Genomic DNA, 21068 nt, shown 5'->3' with positions numbered 1-21068 from the left:
TCATCTTACCTTTCTCTTATGTCTTAATTAAGCAAAAAGTGTGATAAATTCCATGATATCACTGATTGAATAAAATACTGAAATTTGGGAATATGGAGCAATATTTCATCTTTCCATAGAAGTGACTTGGTCTGGTATTCCTATTCTTTTTAATTTTATCAGTAGCTTTTATAGATACCAGTTGTGTTAATGAATGAGGTTATACATAAGTTAATGATTGAGTTTCTATGAAGAACCAATTTCTCCACTGCAGTTTGACTACAACTCCTTATCTATTTTCACAAGTTCCTTCTAACCCAGTCTTTAACAAGTGAAAAAAAGCTTTATGTTTCCATCCAGTTTTACCCTACTTTTAAAAAATGCACTTAAACAATTTTTTTTCTAATATTTTTAGAAGGCTCAGTATCTGTAAGCAACTGTGTTATGTCATGTCTGAGATACAAGGATAAAAAAAATCCCTCCCCTCAAGGAGTCTGCATTCTTGTAGAAAAGATAAGGTTTATACACATGTAATGATAATAAAAGTGGCAAATGATAAATTCCACAAGAGAGGTACAGATAAATTGCTATGGGTGTGACAGGCTATGGAGATTACAGAACATAACAAGGTTTTAAAAATAGATATAAAGAGTTCCCTTCAAAATGAAAATACTGTATAACAGTGTGTATATTTGTTCAGTATACCTCTTGAATGTATCTGATTACATTATTATTTTTTGCTCTAGTTTTCAAAGATAGTCTGCTGCTTTCTTTGATACAAAGTTTGTTTGTTTGTTTTAAATTTGGGAAAGGCTTTGCCCTATTTGCTTGTGGCAATGATGCCTGGAGTTATTACTGTACTCTGTCTGGGGGTGGGAGTACCATTTTAATGTGCTGGGGGTCTGATCCTCACCAGAACACAGAATGCAGTAATAAAAGAGGGTGTTTTATGTGTAAGGTATACATTAAGGTTGATGAGGACAGGTGGGGAAGTAACTTTTTATTGTATTGAACCACAAATCTCTTTTCCAAGTGCAACTATCTCATGAAGGAAGTTGTATAATCTGGCTTTAAGATTTTCTTTCCTGATGTTCACCAAAATTTTAGTTTCTATTTGCTTGTTGAATTGGAGTAATTAGAACAACTTTTGGCATTTAGAAATCCCTGGCGCAGAAGGGTATTTGAAACATGCAAAAAGAAAGGTTTTTCTAGCATGAAATAATAGATAGGATGATTCATTGTAATAGGCCACTTGTTCCTGGCTGGCCTAAGTCTGAGTATGCTGACTCATTTTGATTTATACTAGAAGGAAATTTGTTCTCAAGCAAAAGAGACAAAGGGGGAGGGGGTGGGGTTGGTACACTGGGACTGAAACTGAAGTTTGGGTTCTAAGATTTGTGTTTGTGGTAGTTAAGATAATTTCTATTGCCCAGAAGTAAAACTTTGCTCACATCAGCTACATTAAGAACAGGAATTTATTTGCTTATGTAATTGAGGAGGCCAGAGTTCAAACTTGCTCACATATTGATCTAGGGGCTCAGAAAGTACCATCATCTCTTGGGATTTTCATCATCTGTCCTCGTAACTGCCCTTCTGTTAGTTTCTTTTGTGCATGCTCAACATGGTGGCCTCAGGTCCAACAGTGAAGGGAGAACTCTTTAACTAGTCCTGAGATGCACTCTGACTAGACTTAATGGGTCATATGTCCACTGTTTTTGACTCAGTCACGGTAGCAAGGAATTCCTTTTGCTGATTGGCCAGGACTGGCTGATGTGCTCCCAGTCTGGAGACAGGAGTGGTAAGAATGGAGAAAGGTCAGTGAGTGCTCTGAAAAATAAATGTTCCCTATAGTCTTGTAAAAGCCTTGCTACTTTTTATTCCAGATGGATGCTTACCAATAGCAAAGAGGTCTAAGGACCTATATATACAAATGTTATTAAGAATTACAAAAACATGCCACCCTAGGGTATGTAGATATGTTTGTGTATCTATATGTATACAAAGAGGGAAGAGAGAAATATGTATACATATTTGATAGGAACATTCCAAAGAAATATATAAATTTATTAAATATCTTTTAATACATTTTTATATATAAAATTCTGGACAAATATATAAATATATTAATATATATGTATATATAGTTGCCCTAAATGATTCAAATATTAGTTCAGTAATACTAAATGGTAATTGACTACAAATAGTTTAGTAATACTAAATGCTAAATAGTGATACCAAACTATATACAGATCTTCCTTGACCTAATGATGAGGTTATATTCCAAAAAATTCATCATAAGTTGAAAATACATTTAATACACCTAACCTACCAGACACCATGGCTTAGCCTAACCTACTTTATATGTACTCAGAGTATTTGTATTAGCAATCAGTCAAGCAGAATCATCTAACACAAAGCCTATTTTATAATAAAGTGTTGACTATCTCATGTAATCTATTAAATACTCTACTGAAAGTGAAAAACAGAATGGTTGTTTGGGTAAAGAATGGTTGTAAGTGTGTTGTTTGTTTACCTGTCATGATTGAGTGGTTGACAAGGATCCTACCACTTATTGCAAGCCTGGGAAAAGATGGAAATTCAAAATTTGAAATATGCTTTCTGCTGACTGCATATCACTTCACACCATTATGAAGGTGAAAAATCACAAGTTGAACCATTGTAAGTTGGGGACCATCTGTATGTATGTATGTGCATATATATGTGTATATATATGCATACGCATATGAAAACATTGTCATTCACATGTAATTTTAATTTTGTAATTTTCATTTTATCTGAATTTTCTAGTTTCTGTACTCATCTATTGTAACTAAAATGATGACTAGGTATTTTAGAACTTTTAAACCAAGTAACAGTTTACTAGACTACTATTTGAAGTAAATCACTCTTTTCTCAATTGATTCACAGGTATAAAACCAGTCTAAACATGATAATGAGTCTTGGTTACACTGGGAGTCACTGAATTGCAGATATGCCATGTTAAATTGTAGTCCTCAGCTCTCAACTCTGCTGGCCACCCTATTAGCAGGGAGGTAAATGATTTCCCCTCTTCTCTTCTGAGTTCTTTCCAGTGTTACTTTTGGGGCTTTACTCTGTATCTATACATTTTTTTCTGTCCCTTAATAAATAGCAATAACAGAACCAAAAATGATGTGATAACAATGAAAACAGTAGCACAGTAGCTGCTATTTATTGAGCAAGCTCTGTATTTTAGGTACAGAACTAAGTGCTCTGTAGGTTTATCTAATTTGATGCATTCGACAACTCTAGCATTCATTTAATACTTAAGAGATGTTTATTGAGCAAATACCACCTTATAACAAATGACCTACAAGGTGGATATTTTATTACAAACCAAATTGGTCAAAAGGGGAAGTCACTAAGTAATGGAAGGTGGTCCATTCCAAGAACAAGATGGATTCAGGTGCTAAGAAAGGTGGAGACCCACACTCAACAGCTCGTAGAACCTTAGAGGTCAGTAGCTGGAATTTCTGATTGAGGAGAGTGGGTTTCCATGTTGAGGGGCCAGAAACTTAATTCCATGCCAGACTTTGTCCATAGGGGACATAAAGAGGGATTGATATTTGCTTCTGAGAGCAAGGCCATGCTGTCTTGGCCTTGGGTTTCTCTCTGTGTATCTTATGGGTTATGATACTTGCTTAATATTTAAGAGTGAAAGCCCTGGTGTTTAAGAGACATGAGTTCAAAATACAGATCTGCCACTCACTATCCAAGTGACCTTGGTGAAATAGCCTTACCCTTCCAAGGTCATTTTCCTAGATTGTAAAATTAGCTTAGTATAATTATTAATAACATTTGTAAATGACTAGCGGAGTGCTGTACAGAAGCAATACATACAGTTCAGTGATAAATTGCAGAGAGTGGAGTCTGATTTCTTGGTTCAAACCCTGGGTCCATTTCTTACTAACTGTATGGCCTTGGACAATCTACTTAAATTTTCACTGGCTCAGTTTCCTCATGTGTAAAATGAGGATAATAAAATAAACTGTTTCTTTCTGGAAGTATTATTGTGAGAATTACCTGAGTGCTTAGAGTGGCTCTGGACTCAACCATATTCATGTTTATTCCTTTTTTTTTTTTTTTTTTTTGCTCTTCTTTGGGAATTTATTTATTTATTTATTTTTAGTAGCACATAATGTAATATTTGTTTCAGTGGTACAGGTCTGTGAATCAACAGTCTTCCACAATTCACAGCACTCAGCATAGCACATAACGTCCCCAATGTCCATCACCCAACCATCGTATCCCTCCTACTCCTCTCCTCTCCAGCAACCCTCAGTTTGTTTCCTGAGATTAAGAGTCTCTTATGGTTTGTCTCCCTCACCGGTCCCATCTTGTTTCATTTTCCCTTTCCTTCTCCCCAGGACTCCCCACCCTGCCTCTCAAATTCCTCATATCAGAGAGATCATTATTCATGTTTATTCTTAATATGTTAGCACTTTTTTGTAGGCTGGTTGAGAGGACTCAAAGAGTGACTTTTGGTTAAAAAGCACTTAGCAGAATGCTTCTAGACACTAAGTGCTGTGTTTTATATTGAGGTTAAGGAACCATAATATTAAACAGGTTGACATAAACATTGCATTCTAACAAGCACACTACAGGATTGACCCTCATTTCTGTTTTCAAATTAGGGATTTGATAGTTATTTTAAGATAGTATTGTTTCAATGATAAGATCCTGCCTAAACACTCTCTTTAGTAACTTCCTTAAATTTGGTAATTTATTCTGGGGCATCCCAATCTTCCTATGAAGAATTTGTTTCAGCCGCCTTGCCATTCATTGCTGGTTATTCTCTCCATCTTCCTCTATTTTGTGGGATGAAAATTGCATGGTTTGGGAAATGATAGTCATCAGAATCCCTGCCTCTACTGCACTTTGGCTGTATGTGAACAATATGAGTCCAGAACAAAGTGTTCTCCTTTGAAAGAACTTTCCTTTCATAGGAAAGGAAGGCAGTTTGCTTGGCAGTTATAAGTAAGCACTTAAATACCCAACTGCCTTGACTCAGGTTCCCCTCTACCATTTCATAGCTAAGTGACCTTGTAGAGCTTCCTAAACTTCATGCCTCAGTTTATAATTTGTAAAATACCTTCCCTGTGCAGTTCTGAGAATTTTGTGACTTAACATACCTAAATAACTTAGAACAGAGCTTGGCACTTAATATATACTTTGTATGTTAAGTCTCTTCATGTGTTAAAAGAAATGGGTTCTTCTTCCTCTTGATATATAGGGGATCCTCTGGGAAACTTGGCTACTCAGGGAGAGCTCCCTGATGGTAATAATTCATTGTAGAAAATAGTGAGCTGGGATTGTGATGGTATTTGCATGTATGCCAAACATCATCATAATAACAGTAGCAAGATGATGATGATGATGGTGGTGGTGGTGGTGGTGGTGGATTTATCAATGTAACAATGTCCCTTCAAATTCTTTTGAACGCAGGACTTAGGTGAGCAAATGGAATTCCAGCTCTCATAGTATCAGCTTGAGTCCGGTAACTGAATACACAGAAAAGTGAGTTTTGAGTTGAAAGCCTTGCATGCCCATCTGCCATTACATCTACAGGGCTGTGCAGTGCTACCTCCTCCTTTGCCCCCTCTGGTCTCACCTTCTTCAGGTGTAATTCCTTTTCCTTCTCTGCCTCTTGGCAGATGGTAAAAATCAATAGGAAATAATAGGTGGGAAATGGTTGTGTTCCTTGGAGGAATTTCTGAGATAAGCAGGAGGCCATGTAGTTATTATATGACTAATGAATGCAGTTTTCCCTCACTGCACTCAGATGTGGGCAGTATTATTGAACCTGGCCTTGGTCAACTGTGGTATTGATTTTCTTTTGTGATTTCAGATTCTCTTCTTAAGTAACCTTAACTAAAAACGAAATAGGAAAACCAATTCAAATTAGACAAAGTGTGTATTGAACTTCAGACCTAAATTTTAACTGGTAATTCTTGATTAAATCTTAGGTTGACTTTTCTCATTTATTTATGTATTTACCTATTTTTATTTTAATTAATTATTTTTTACTTAAATTCAGTGAACCAACATATAGTACATCATTAGTTTAAGATACAGCATTCAATAATTCATCAGTTGCATAGAACACTCAGTGCACATCATATCACTTGACATTCTTAATGCTTATCACCCAATTACCCCATTCCTCCACCCACCTCCTATTCTGCAGTCCTCAGTTTGTTTCCTATAGTTTAGAGTCTCTCATGGTTTGTCTCCCTCTCTGAGTTCTTCCCATTCAGCTTTGCCTCCCTTGCCCTATGATTCTTTGTGCTCTTTCTTATATTCCACATATGAGTGAAGCCATATGATAATTATCTTTCTCTGACTTATTTCACTCAGCACAATACCCTCCAGTTCTATCCATATTGATGTAATTGTCAAGTACTCATCCTTTGTGTGTGTGCACACACACATATGCCCCATCTTCTTTTATCTATTTATCTATTGATGGATATCTGGTCTCTTTCCATAGTTCATAGTTCATAGGGTATTGTGAACATTGCTGCTATAAACATTGGGGTGCAAGTGCCCCTTCAGATCACTACATTTGTATCTTTGGGGTAAATCCTGGTAATTTCTGTGGCATAGGATAGCTCTGTTTTTAACTTCTTGATGGACCTCCATACTGTTTTCCAGAGTGGCTCTATCAGTTTGCATTCCTACCAGCAATATAAGAGGGTTCCACTTTATCCACAGCCATGGCAACATTTATTGTTTCCTGTCTTACTAATTTTAGCCTTTCTGATGGGTGTGAGGTGGTATCTTATTGTGGTTTTGATTTGTATTTCCCTGATGCCAAGTAATGTTGAGCATTTTTTCATGTGTCTGTTAGTCATTTATATGTCTTCTTTGGAGAAATGTCCGTTCATGTCTTCTGCCCATTTCTTGACTGGATTACTTGTTTTTTGGGTGTTGAGTTTGAGAAGTTCTCTATAGATCTTGAATACTAGCCCTTTATCTAGTATGTCATTTGCACATATCTTCTCCTATTCTGTAGGTTGCCTTTTAGTTTTGTTGACTGTTTCCTTTACTGTGCAGAAGCTTTTGATCTTGATAAAGTCCCAGAAGTTCATTTTTGTTTTTATTTCCCTTATCACTTGGAGATGTGTCTAGCAAGAAGTTGCTGCAGCTGAGGTCAAAGAGGTTGCTGCCTATGTTCTCCTCTAGAATTTTAATGGACTCCTGTCTCACATTTAGGCCTTTCATCCACTTTGAGTTTCTTTTTGTGTTGGTATAAGAAAATGGTCCAGTTTCATTCTTCTGCATGTGGCTGTCCAATTTTCCCAGCACCATTTATTTATTTTTATTTTTATTTTATTTTTTTAAAGATTTTATTCATTTATTTGACAGATAGCAATCACAAGTAGTCAGAGAGGCAGGCAGAGAGCCTGATATGGGGCTCGATCCCAGAACCCTGAGATCATGACCTGAGTCAAAGGCAGAGGCTTAACCCACTGAGCCACCCAGGTGCCCTTCCAGCACCATTTATTGAAGAGACTGTCCTTTTTCTATTGGACATTCTTTCCTGCTTTGTCAAAGATTAGTTGACCATAGAGTTGAAGGTCCACGTCTGAGCTCTGTTCTGTTCCATTGATTTATGTATGTTTTTTATGCCAGTACCATACTGTCTTTATGATTACAGCTTTGTAATAGAACTTGAAGTCTGGAATTGTGATGCCACCAGCTTCGGTTTTCCTTTATGTATTTGGGATATTTTCTGGTTCTGTACAAATTTTAGGGTTATTTGTTCCATCTCTGTGAAAAAAGGCGATGGTATTTTGATGGGGATTGCATTGAATGTATATATTGCTCTGGGCAACATAGACATTTTTACAATATTTATTTTTCTAGTCCATGAGCATGGAATGTTTTTCCATTTCTTTTTTTTTTTTTTTTAAGATTTTATTTATCAGAGAGAGAAAGGGGGAGAGAGTGAGCACAGGCAGACAGAATGGCAGGCAGAGGCAGAGGGAGAAGCAGGCTCCCCGCCGAGCAAGGAGCCTGATGTGGGACTCGATCCCAGGATGCTGGGATCATGACCTGAGCCGAAGGCAGCTGCTTAACCAACTGAGCCACCCAGGCGTCCATGTTTTTCCATTTCTTTGTGCCTTCCTCAGTTTCTTTCATAAGTGGTCTGTAGTTTTTTTGAGTACAGATCCTTTATATCTTTGGTTAGGTTTATTCCTAGTTTTATCTTATAGTTTTTTGTGCAGTTGTAAATGGGACTAATTCCTTAATTTCTCTTTCTTCTGTCTCACTTTTAGTGTATAGAACTGCAACTGATTTCTGTGCACTGGTTTTATGTCCTGCCACATTGCTGAAATTCCTGTATGAGTTCTAGCAATTTTGGGTGGCATCTTCTGGGTTTTCCACATAAAGCATCATGTCATCTGTGAAGAGTGAGAGTTTGACTTCTTCTTTGCCAATTTGAATGCCTTTTTTTCTTTTTGTTTTCTGATTTCTAAGGCTTGGATTTATAGTAAGTACTATGTTGAAACAACAGTGGTGAGAGTAGGCATTGCTGTCATGTTCCTGACCCTGAGAAAAAGCTGTCAGTCCCCGCCCCCCCATTGAGAATGATATTCTCTGTGTGCTTTTCATAGCTGGCTTTTATGATATTTAGGTATTTCCCTTCTATTCCTAAACTGTGGAGGGTTTTAATCAAGAAAGGATTCTGTATTTTGTCAAATGCTCTTTCTGCATTGAGAAGATCATATGGTTCTTGTCCTTTCTTTTATTAATGTGATATATCACGTTCATTGATTTGCAAATATTGATCCACCCTTGAAGCCCAGGAGTAAATCCTGTTTGGTCCTGGTAGATAATCCTTTTAACGTACTGTTGGATTCCGTTGGCTAGTATCTTGGTGAGAATTTTTTTCATACATCTGCGTCAGGGATATTGGTCTGTAATTCTCCTTTTTGTTGGAGTCTTTGTCTCATTTTGGGACCAAGGAAATGCTGGCCTTATACAGAGAGTTTGGAAGTTTTCCTTCTATTTCTATTTTTTGAAACAGCTTCAGAAGAATAAGTATTAATTCTTTAAATGATTGGTAGAATTTCCCTGGGAGACCATCCAGCCCTAAACTTTTGTTTGTTGAGAGAGTTTGATTACTGCTTCAATTTCCTTGCTAGTTATGGGTCAATTCAAGTTTTCTATTTCTTCCTGGTTCACTTTTGGTAATTTATAAGTTTCTAAGAAAACATACATTTCTTCCAGATTGTCTAATTTGTTGGCATATAGTTGCTCATAATATGTTTTTAAAATTGTTTTCCCTTGGTGTTGGTCATGATATTTCCTCTTTTGTTCATAATTTTATTAATTTGAGTCCTTTCTCTTTTATTTTTGATAGGTCTGGCTAGAGATTTATCAGTCTTAATATTTCTTTCAAAGAACGACCTTCTAGCTTCATTAATCTGTTCTACTGTTCTTTTGGTTTCTATTTAATTGATTTCTGCTCTAATCTTTATTAATTCTCTTCTCCTGCTGAGTTTAGGCTCTGCTGTTCTTTCTCCAGCTCCTTTAGGTATAAGGTTAGCTTGCGTATTTGAGACTTTTCTATTTTCTTAAGAAAGGCTTGTATTGCAATGTACTTCCGTCTTTGGACTGCCTTTGCTGCATCCCAAAGTTTTCGAACAGTTGTGTTTTCATTTTCATTTGTTACCATGATTTTTAAAAATTCCTCTTTAATTTCCTGCTCGACCTATTCATTCTCTAGTAGGATGCTCTTTAACCTCCATGTATTTGAGTTTTTTCCAAATTTCCTCTTGTGATTGAGATCAAGGTTTAAAACACTGTGGTCCAAAAATATGTGGAGAATGCTCCCAATCCTTTGGTACCAGTTGAGACCTGATTTGTGACCCAGTATGTGATCTGTTCTGGAGAAGGTTCTATGTGCACTCAAGAAAAATGTGTATTCTATTGCTTTAGGATGGAATGCTGTGTATATATCTTGAAGTCCATCTGATCCAGTATGTCATTCAAAGCTCTTGTTTCCATGTTGATCTTCTGTTTAGATGATCTGTCTGTTGCTGTGAGTGGGGTGTTAAAATCCCCTACTATTATTGTATTTTTATCAATGTGTTTCTTTAATTTTGTTATTAATTGGTTTATGTAATTGGCTGCTTCCAAGTTAGGAGCTAAATATTTATAACTGTTAGATCTTCTTACTGAATAGACATGTTAAGTATGGTATAGTATCCCTTTTCATCCCTTACTATGGTATTTGGTTTAAAATCTAATTTGTTTGATAAAAGGATTATTACTCCAGTTTTCTTTTGCTGTCCTTTAGCATGAGAAATTGTTCTCCACCCCCTCACTTTCAGTCTGGAGGTGTCTTTGGGTATAAAATGAGTCTCTTGTAGACAGCGTATCAATGGGTCTTGTCTTTTTATCCATTCTGATACCCTGTTTTTTTTTTTACTGGAAAATTTAGCCTATTTACATTCAGGGTAACTATTGAAAGATATGAATTTAGTGCCATTGTAGTACCTGTAGAATCACTGTTTTTGTGTATTGTCTCTGTTTCTTTCTAGTCTGTGTTACTTTGGGGTTCTTTCTTTGTTTACAGGATCCCCTTTGATATTTCTTGCAGGGTTGGTTTAGTTATCACAAATTCTTTTAGGTTCTCTTTGTCCTGGAAGCTCTTTATCTCTCCTTTCATTCTGGATGACAGCCTTGCTGGATTAAGTATTCTTGGCTGCATGTTTTTCTCATTAGTATCCTGAATATATCATGCCAGACCTTTTTGGCCTGCCAGATCTCTGTGGATAGGCCTGCTTCCAGTCAAATGCTCCCATTCTTGTAGGTTAATGACCTCTTGCTTCAAGCTGCTCTCAAGATTTTTCTCTTTATCTCTGACATTTACATGCTTCACTATTGTGTGTCAGGGTATTGATCTATTTTTATTGATTTTGAGGGGAGTTCTCTTGTGCCTCCTGGACTTGAATGCCTATTTCCTTCCCCAGACTAGGGAGGTTCTCAACTATAATTTGCTCAAATATATGGAACTAGTTCCCTAGTTCTCTCTCGTTCTTCTGGAAATAATCCTAATATTGTTTTGCTTATGGTATTGCTGATCTCTCGAATCTCCCCTCATATTCCAGTAATTGTTTCTCTCTCACTCATTTTCTTTGTTTCCATAATTTTATCTTCTATATCCCTTAGTCTCTCTTCTGCCTCATTTATGCTAGCAGTAAGAGCCTCATTGTTAATTGCATCTCAGTAATACCCTTTTTTATTTCAATCTGATTAGATCTTAGTTCTTTTATTTCTCCAGAAAGGCATTCTGTGGTGTCTTGATTGCCTTTTTCAAGCCCAGCTACTATCTTATATTTGTTATTCTGAATTTTAGTTCTGACATTTTACCAATATCCATATTTATTAAATGTCTGGCATTTATTACTGTCTCCTGCCCTATTTCCTGGGGATTTTTCCTTTTGGTCATTTTGCCTAGAGAAGAATAAATGAACCAGAGAACAAAAAAAAGAAATAAAAAAATAAAAATACTAACCACAACCCCAGTGAAATATATACTAGGCAAATCAGAAGAGATCAGAAACCAAAAAAAGAACGAAAAAGAGGAAGAAAGAGAGACTATACAGAATATGGTACTACATTTGGTCATGGGTGTATTTTGGTCTGTTTGTTAGATGACACCTGATCTCAAAGTTGTAAAGAAAGAGAACCTTATATATATTCTAAAATAAAATTGAATACAGTGAAAGGAAACTGAAAATGAAGAATATATCTATGAAATGAAAAGTCAAAAAAAAAGAAAATCAAAGAAAGATTTAAAGAGTTGATAAAATAAAAAGGGAGTCGAAAAGGAAAAAGAATATTTTAAACTGAAAGACTAAAGAATCATAAGATAAACCCTCAAAATCTATATACTATTTTCCCCTAGCACAGGAGACTTTTTTAGTTCCATGTGATCCATAGAGTTTGTCATTAGCCCGATGTTCTTGCTGGTCTTCTGGGGGAGGGACCTGTTGCACTGGTTCTTGGGTACTTTGCCTAGGTGGAGTTGCACAGCCCCTTGCTAGGGGCAAGGCTCAGTGTAAGCTGTTTCAGGTTGCTCTATGTAGCTTGTGTTCCTTGAAGCCTTTCTACACTGCTTTAGAGGATGAAAATGAAACAAAAATGGTGTCTCCCCAATCTCTAGCCGAAGGCCCCACTCATTAGTGCATCCTCAGGGAGAAGCAGTCAGGCACCTTTGTATGTGCCAAACTCTGCAGACTCCTGTGGTGCACACCTGCACCAATTCTCTCAGGAGAGGGAGGGGCAACTCACAGTGCCCTGCTGCTTTCTGGTCCATACTCTGGGCAGTGGTTGCCTGATCATGTGTGCACCCACACCACTTCTCTCCCGGTGGAAGGAGCAGGGCATAGCAGCGGTTTTGCTATGTCCTGGGCCCCTGCTCCAGCAGTGGTTGCCCAGTCATGCCTGCATCTGTGGCTGCCCCTCCTGGGGGAAGGGGAGGGGGTGTCTTGCAGCGGTTTAGCTGTTTGCTGGGCTGTTGCTTGGAGAGTGGTCACCCCATTGTGCCATGGTTCTGGGTTTATGGCAATACCTACCAGGGAGCCCACTCCTGGGCTTCCTGATTGTAGCTGGTTTCCCTGTTCCTATGCTTGGGAACCCTTTCACACTCAGGCACCCCGTTCTTTCTGTGACCCCCGGGATCCTGAGACCATAGTGTCCCACCTCGGATTCTGCCCCACTTGGCCACCTGAGCACCTTTCAGGCAGGAAGTAGTGATACTCCTTACAGCAGCACCTTATAGTACCTTACAGAGGCAGACTCTAAAAGTTCTGATTTGCACTCTTCTGCTATATCACTTCCCTGTGCCCGCAGCTTATGGAGGTTCCCTCCCCCTGTGGTTTATCTTCTAGTATACCCCCTCAGATTCACTCTCCACAACTCCTACCTTGCAAAAAGTGACCAATTTTCTATTTGTAGAGTTACAGCAATTATTTTCATAGATCTCAGGTTGAATTCACAGGTGTTCTGAATGATTTGATATCTATCTAGCTGTGTTCAAGGGACCAGATGAAATGAGGGTCTCCTACTCTTCCACCATCTTCACTCCTCCTTACCTATTTTTATTTTTTAAGCTTTTGATTATTCTTTCTACTGTAAAGTGTCCTTTACTGATGCTTCAACAATATGTTGCAAATCATCTTTTCCTTTTTAACAGCTTTTATCGGGATATAATTTACATACCATAAAATTCACTTATTTAAAATGTACAGTTTGATGCTTTGAGTATTTATAAGGAATTGTACAGGCATCACCTTTATTTATTTATTTATTTATTATCTCTCTATCTATTTGTTTTAGAATGTTTTGATACCTTAAAAGAAAGCTTGTATCCCTTATCCCCCATCAAGCCCTAGGAAAGCATTAATCTACTTTCTGGCTCTACAGATTTGCTTATTCTGGACATTTCCTATAAATGGAGTGATATGTATGTAGTCTTTTGTGTCTGGGTTCTTTTACAGAGCCTATCATAAGTCAGCTTTATTAAGATCTCAGCTTTTGAATTGATTGTGACAAAACCCGGAAATCATGACTAATTTTCCATTTCATTTGGTTCACCCGCACTTTGAATTGCTGTTTAAAGTCACTTTTCTGAGGCCTCATCCTGGTGAGTGTTAGAAGAGGCTATTTTATAAGAATATTATTTCCCCTAGATCTCTTTTCAGGTGCTAGTGGAGGTTAATATGTATTTGTAGTCATTCAGAGGAGTTATATTTGGGTCTCAGAGACTCTGGTAACCTGGTGATGGGTTCGATAGGTATTAAAGGTATTGCCTTTAACTTTCCCTTTTTCATCTGCCCTCTTCTACAGAACTTTCATGGATGCTTATGAGTCTCACAATAGTTCTATACAATGACAGTCAACTTCCTTGTGAATCTTGGGGTCTTTCTAGGGAGCCAGGGATCTCTGTTAAAGACTGTCAAATAGACTTAAATTGGAAGGATATGGATCATTAAAATCTGGTTTATTGCTAAAAGCAGAGAGTCCTTTGACTTCTGACATTAATCTACCTACATAGCAGTTAGTATAAACAATATCTCATGACTTGTGTAGGTTGTAGGGATGTTTGAACATTCCCATGTGACTTTTCTGAGCTCTTTGTTTTCTCACCAAGGAGACAGAGCATGAGACAGAGTGGAGGGGATATAGGCTCAGGGAACAAAAGACCATGAATCCTGGCATGGCATGGCCAGTTCGCCCACTGATTTTTGTTAAGTTTTCCTGACCTCATTTTCCATGTGGAAAAATCAGGTAGTAATAAATATTAGAGTTGCCATAAACATTCAGTTAGGTAATATATGTAAAGAACTTTATACTTTGTAGGAACTGAATAAACATTTACTATTTCAAAAGGCGGTGTGATCTAGGAAAGAGAACTCAGGTCGAGGAACCAGACGACTAGCATTTGAACGTTAGCTTTCAGCTTACCAGCTATGTGATCATGAGCGAGTGAGTTTTTTGTTTGTCTGTTTTTATTATCCTCTGCTTACTTATCTATAAAAGGGGAATAATATGTCTTTAAAGAGTTGACATAAGAATTAAAGAGAATTTGCTCATTCCTCTACCTGCCATTATAGAAACTGGTCCATAATTGATAACTATGATATTGTTGTTGTTGTTGTTATCAAGCTGGCCTTGGCCAGTAAGGATTTCTCTAAGTCAGTGTTATAAAATGCCTTCAATAATATGCGTTCCTGGGACACCTGGGTGGCTCAGTGGGTTAAGCCTCTGCCTTCAGCTCAGGTCATGATCTCAGCGTCCTGGGATCAAGCCCCACATCGGGCTCTTTGCTCAGCGGGGAGCCTGCTTTTCCCCACTCTCTCTGCCTGCCTCTCTGCCTAATTGTGATCTATCTCTCTGTCAAATAAATAAATAAAATCTTAAAAAAAATAATATGCCTTCCTAGGTTGGAACAATATTAGTAATTGTAGCAAACGCATTCATCCTTTAGGGTTGGGATGCCACTCATCCCTCCACTGCTCTGACATTCTGGCCGATGCCAGAGGTGCCAGGGATGTACAGATATGTACAAGGATGCCAAAGAGAAAAGTATGGGAATAAAAAAATCTAACTCCATCATGGGACTTTCTGGGAAAAGCTGGCGAAAAAAAGATGATGGACCCAGTGCCAAAGTGGGGCTGCTTATCTCCCATTTTGAATATACATTTAGGGACCTGTAAATTTGGGCATGTCCAGTAAGAAAGTGAGAACAAGAATGAGAGTGAGACTGATTCAGTGATGAAGCTGAGACAGAGGCATGTGAGTGAATGTGAGTGTGCACTGCAGCCTGAGTCCCCTTACCCACCTAATTGCATGAGGAAGTGAGTATTGGCCTGTCATCTCTGTTAGAACCATAATCAGGAAAAAATGGCAAAGTAGGCCCAGCCCTGCATGATTGCTGCATGGGAACAGAATATAAAGCAGAGTTGGCCATACCTGAGCCCCGAAAGGAAAAATTGGGAGTTAATGGGAACCAGCAAGTTTGCCTGTTGATTACCATGTACATGGGCTGACTGGTGTGGGTGGTAAAGTCTTGGCCCACTTCCCCTCATTTGGAAAAATGCTGAAGGGCTCTCCCAGTTCCAGAGTTCCCCATGAGGTTTGCTGAAGCCACTTATTGTGTCTACAAGTGGGTTCAACATCACCTCTTCCCAGTCCTGCCTCTTCCACTCCCCCAAAGTGTTAATGCTGAGAACATCCTTATTAAGGCACCTGCATGCAAACTTCCATCTCAGTGTCTGCTTCCCAGAGAGTGAGACCTAGAAACCTCCTTCATAAAGCCTTTCCTTATCCATTCCCAGTGGACCTGGGTTTTCCTTTGTTTGAAATCCTCTGAGGCCTTTTAGATAACCCTCTTATTGTGTTGGTATACTTCTTCCTTGAAATTTCTGTCCAACTTTTGTCTTCCTCATTAGACCAGTGGCTTTCCAATGATGGGTTTTATGTCCGATTTATTCCTATATATCCTCCAGATCCCAGCCTTTTACCTTGTGTATATAACAAATATTTGCTGAAATAATTAGTTAAGTCCAGGTTGTAATACAAGTTGTCATACCAGGTTTATATCAATAACTAAATTTTAAAGTGTGGTTTGGAAGCACGTGGAGGAAAGCTACCTATTTAAGGTAGGATGTCTTCCAAGATTAAAACTAAGGTTCAAGCTTGATTACTTCCAAGGGTGAGCAGCTAAAGCAAATAGGACAAGCCTAGCAAATGTAGGATAAGAAGTCACTGGTGAAACCAGTATCCCTGAGGAGAGAGCTCTAACAAGTGCCATAAGGAATATGGGCTCAACATTGTCAAATCCCTTGTCTTTCAAGAGAAGATGGAAGCCCAGAGTTTACATGAAATTTTTAAATCTTTCAAACATGTGCAGGCCAAGCAAACAACACCTGTGAATTGGATTCAGTCCTGAGGGGCTACAAGCCTGAAACTCCTCCGAAGGGCCTCCTAGGTTTTTACACTTTTGGCTTTCTGAATTGTGTGTATCTGTCCAAAACAGTTGTACTTCATGAGAGAATGATGAACTGTATTTATTGGAGGCTCATTTTTACCCACTCTTACGTACTATATTTCTCACTGAGAGGACCAGAGGAGGATGGTTATGTGCTGAGCACAGTTTTTGGACCATAATTTCCAGAATGTTTTAAGAGTCTCAAAGGAAAGGTGCAATACAGCTGTAAGATAATTGTTGTTGTGTTTTTTAATGCCTCTTTTTTTTTTTTTCACCTTTAGGTAGGTTTATGAAATGGGCTGGCTCACAGTCTTGCTGTTTATTGAAAAAGGCAGCCAGGTCATTTTGTGCCAGCATAATTGCATTTGTATTGTAAGGATACATAAATAGAAAATCCAGTCCCAAATCTAAATCTTTTCTTTTGGAATACATAGAAATACAATTCCTTTTTCTTCTATCTGATCATTTCTGACATCTGTGCAGTAAATATGGATTAGATAGGGACACAAGTACTAAATTTCTTTTGTTGCTTTTAACTCATAAAATAAGATTATTAGTGTGGGTAAGAAAAGAGTCTTGTCAGTGAAGTAGATGTGTGTGTGTGTGTGTGTGTGTGTGTGTGTGTGTGCATGTACATGTGTATGTGCATGTGTGTGAATGATCCAAGCTGAGAATATGGGAGGTGGGAGGATACAGTACTCTTTCATGCCATTGGTGGGAAATCCAATAGCCTGTTGTGCAAAAAGCCGGGAAATCCTTGAATCTCACTGGTGGGAAATTCAGCTCAAAGAGTTACATTGTGTTTGCTAAGGAGAGAATTATTGGGTTAGAATCTGATTTACTTAATTTGAGACATTAGAGTGGGGCTATGGAAAAAACCCTAAGGAAATATATAAATATCAACCTTTATGATTTACTGTGCTAAAATGGTCCATGGAAAATGCACAGGAAAGTCCTTATTTAAGGTACAGTGTTATTTTGAGCAGGTAAATAAATGGTAAATAAATGACACCCACAACACAGCTGTTGCCATTTATACTGAGTTAGAGTCTAGCTTATAAACATCAGTCTTAGATATAGCATAAAGATCAGAGGAAAAGGACAAGTTTGCCTTTTTTTAATTGATCGTAATCATATACTTATTTGGATTAAGATATCTTATTTTCAGTAATTCAAGATTCAGTAAACAAAGTAAATTTAAAATATTATTATCCAAAGGTGTTCTTAAGTTTTACATTCTGCTTTACAACATGGGGATTTGGTCTCAGTCAATAGTTTTAAAAATCATTCTTTATAGATAAAGTCATTAATTCAAGTAACAGAATTTTAACTTGCATGGCAAAGCTATTGATTTGACTCTGGTGACCATGCTAAATGCCCTTACTTGTTTCATTCACAACTTTATTGATTTTGAGGAAGAGATATATAGATGTCTATGAAATACATCTATGAATGTTATTTTAAAATTGTCTTTTGGAAAGCACCAAACATTTTATCTCAATGGGGTTTTGTTGAGTCATTGTCTCTATTTTAGTAAGTGGAGGAGCAGGCACAAAGAAAGAAGGAAAGTGATATTTTAGAGTTGAGATGAGAACCCCTCAGATTTCAGTGATCCTAGGTGGACACTGGTCAACATCCCTTTTTCCTGTATGATGTTTCCTAGCAGCATTTCTTTCTTTCTTTTTTTTTTTTAAAGGTTTTATTTATTTATTTGACAGACAGAGATCACAAGTAGGCAGAGAGGCAGGCAGAGAGAGAGGAGGAAGCAGGCTCCCTGCTGAGCAGAGAGCCCGATGCGAGGCTCCATCCCAGGACCCTGAGATCATGACCCGAGCCGAAGGCAGCGGCTTAACCACTGAGCCACCCAGGCGCCCCCTTAGCAGCATTTCTAACTGAGTAGTATTCTCATGGAAGGAAAAGCATGTCTCTTTGGGGGGAAAAAATATTTTTCAGCCAGTCAGAGGTGAAGAGTGGGCTGGAAGTAGGTCAGACCCCTCATCCTGTCCTCAAGAGTTGTGTTTTTTTTTTAAGATTTTATTTATTTATTTATTTATTTATTTGACAGACAGAAATCACAAGTAGGCAGAGAGGCAGGCAGTGAGAGAGAGAGGAGGAAGCAGGCTCCCTGCAGAGCAGAGAGCCGATGCAGTGCTTGATCCCAGGACCCTGAGATCATGACCCGAGCCAAAGGCAGAGGAATTAACCCACTGAGACACCCAGGCACCCCACAGTCCCCAAGAGTTTTATAGCTTGGAAAGTCAAGGCATTTGATTTCAGTTCTCTAGGTCCTTTGCATTTTTCCAGACTAGCCTGTTGCCCTAAAGATGTGACTCTGACAGGACACCCTGACAATAAGCTACACTGACTGGAGACCAACAGAAGCCTTTCAACCTCTGAAGGGCTTGCCCAGTTATGTCTAGACTTTATATATTACATGTCAATAGAAGCATAGGGGAAGCAATTACTGCCTCAGATCTTTGTTCAGAGTTTCCTGAACTCAAGGATCTTTGAAGCATGACTACTTACTTAGTCCCATCCTCATGGCTCCCTTAAACAACCTGGACATTCATTCAGACCTTCCCATGAGGAGCTATAGCTCTTAGCTCTCACCTGCTAAGAACACATCTGACTGACGGTAGTAACCATGATTTATCCTGATCTCAATGCTGAAACACCTTTCCCTAGGATCAGTACCTCTAACATAATCCTCCTTAAACTTTCTCACCAAGTATTCTTCAATAAAGAAGAGACTGAATACATATTTTTAAGTAGGATGGTGGGGGGTGCTGAAGAAATTATGAGCCTGACAAAAAAGGTGATGCTAATGAGATCTTATGGTACATCCAAGGGGTGATTTTTTAGTAATTGTTACAGTTTGTCTTACAAATTCCTGCCACAATTTTAACATTCCATCCTCCAATACACAATGCCAAACTATAAAATAGAGTATATAATTTTAATGTTTGATACTATTTAACAATGTGTTAATATAGAATACATTAATATTTAAAATAATGATTCATAGTTGTTTGATATAAAGTATTTCCTCTGACTATGTGAGTAAAACTGATGATTCAGGATGATGGGTTAACTTCATCCAGGGCTTTCTCCTCCTTTTACTGCAGATTCCTCCCCAGCCTCATGCCCAGCACTACCTAGAGGTGTAAGGAATACATGATTGGAAACAGTGTTTCCTCGGTTGTGCTGGAGAGTTAGTTCAATATTGTCTTAAATATTTCCTCAGAAGCCTGGGATTTTACACTTTTTTTTTGCAGTTTTTAATTTAATGTAGCACGTCCTCTTTAAAAATGTCCATAAGGAACACCAAAGTAGAGTCACAAGTAGATTGTTGTCAGCCAGAAAAACAGCAGAGAAGGACCTCAGAAAGGGGCTTTGGAAGTGAGCTACTTTATCTTGTTATAAGCTGCACTGAGATTAGAACTTCATGCAAAATAAGAAAGTAAATCTAAAAAATAATAGGATATAGTTAAATCAATATCGATATTTAGTGCGAAAATGCTTTATGGGAGGCAGTAAAATCTTTTAGGATCCTGGGGGAAAAATATGGGTGTAAGAATGGAATAAATTACTACAGTTTAATCACTTAGTAAATAACTAAAATACTGTTTCTGGATTTATGGTGTCAGAGTGTAACCGCCTGTTAAGTAGAGAACGTGTTAGTGATTCAGTTGAGCTCGATTTTAGAGAAATCATGGAGGGGCCATGGCTGTCTTTATGACCTTCCTTTAGTATTTCTCTTCATTATTCTTTCCTGCATGTGGGCCCATTTTAAACTGTCCTGTGTTGGTAAAACCATAAATTCTTATTTAGAGGGAGTCTGTCAGATTCTGAAACGTTCATTTAAGAGCCTTCCTTACCTGTGCTACTCACAGCGCTGATCATTTTCATCAAAACTGTTGATGACACCAGTTTCCTTTTCTCCATTCGAGGCAGGGTTATCCTTTTGCCTTCAACCCCATGGTATATATTTGACTCCAAAGTGTTTGGAGGTGTCTGCGGGAGGGGAAATTTCATGCAGGGTGACAAAAATAATGGGTCGTCAGATATTTAACATTTTCTGGTTTCCATTAGCATTAGAATGGTAAAGCACTAATGAGAAGAAGTATCGAAAGTGGGATAGTAATAGGGCCCTTTTATCAAAACTATGTGTTTTTTGGGGGGTGGGAAGGACACCTGGGTGGCTCAGTCAGTTGAGCCTCCGATTCTCGATTTTGGCTCAGGTCATGATCCTGATCAGGGTCATGAGAGCAAGCCCTGTGTCAGGCTCTATGCTAAATGGGGAGTCTGCTTAGGATTCTCTCTCCATCTCCCTGTGCCCCTCCCTGCCATGTGCTTGCTCTTTCTCCTTCTCTTTCTCTAAAATAAGTAAATCTTTAAAAAAAGAAACCAAAAAACCCATGTATTTGGTAAAAGCTAGAGTTTGCCTCCAAGAAGAAAGGCACCAGGTCTCCTTTATTCTTCTCACCAAAGTACTTTGCCAGTATCTCTCTTTCCTGAGTAATTCTGAAATTGCAAAAAC

The sequence above is a fragment of the Mustela nivalis genome (assembly GCF_964662115.1).
Source record: "Mustela nivalis genome assembly, chromosome: 9".
NCBI classification, from domain to species: domain Eukaryota; kingdom Metazoa; phylum Chordata; class Mammalia; order Carnivora; family Mustelidae; genus Mustela; species Mustela nivalis.
This window is presented reverse-complemented; position numbering follows the sequence as displayed.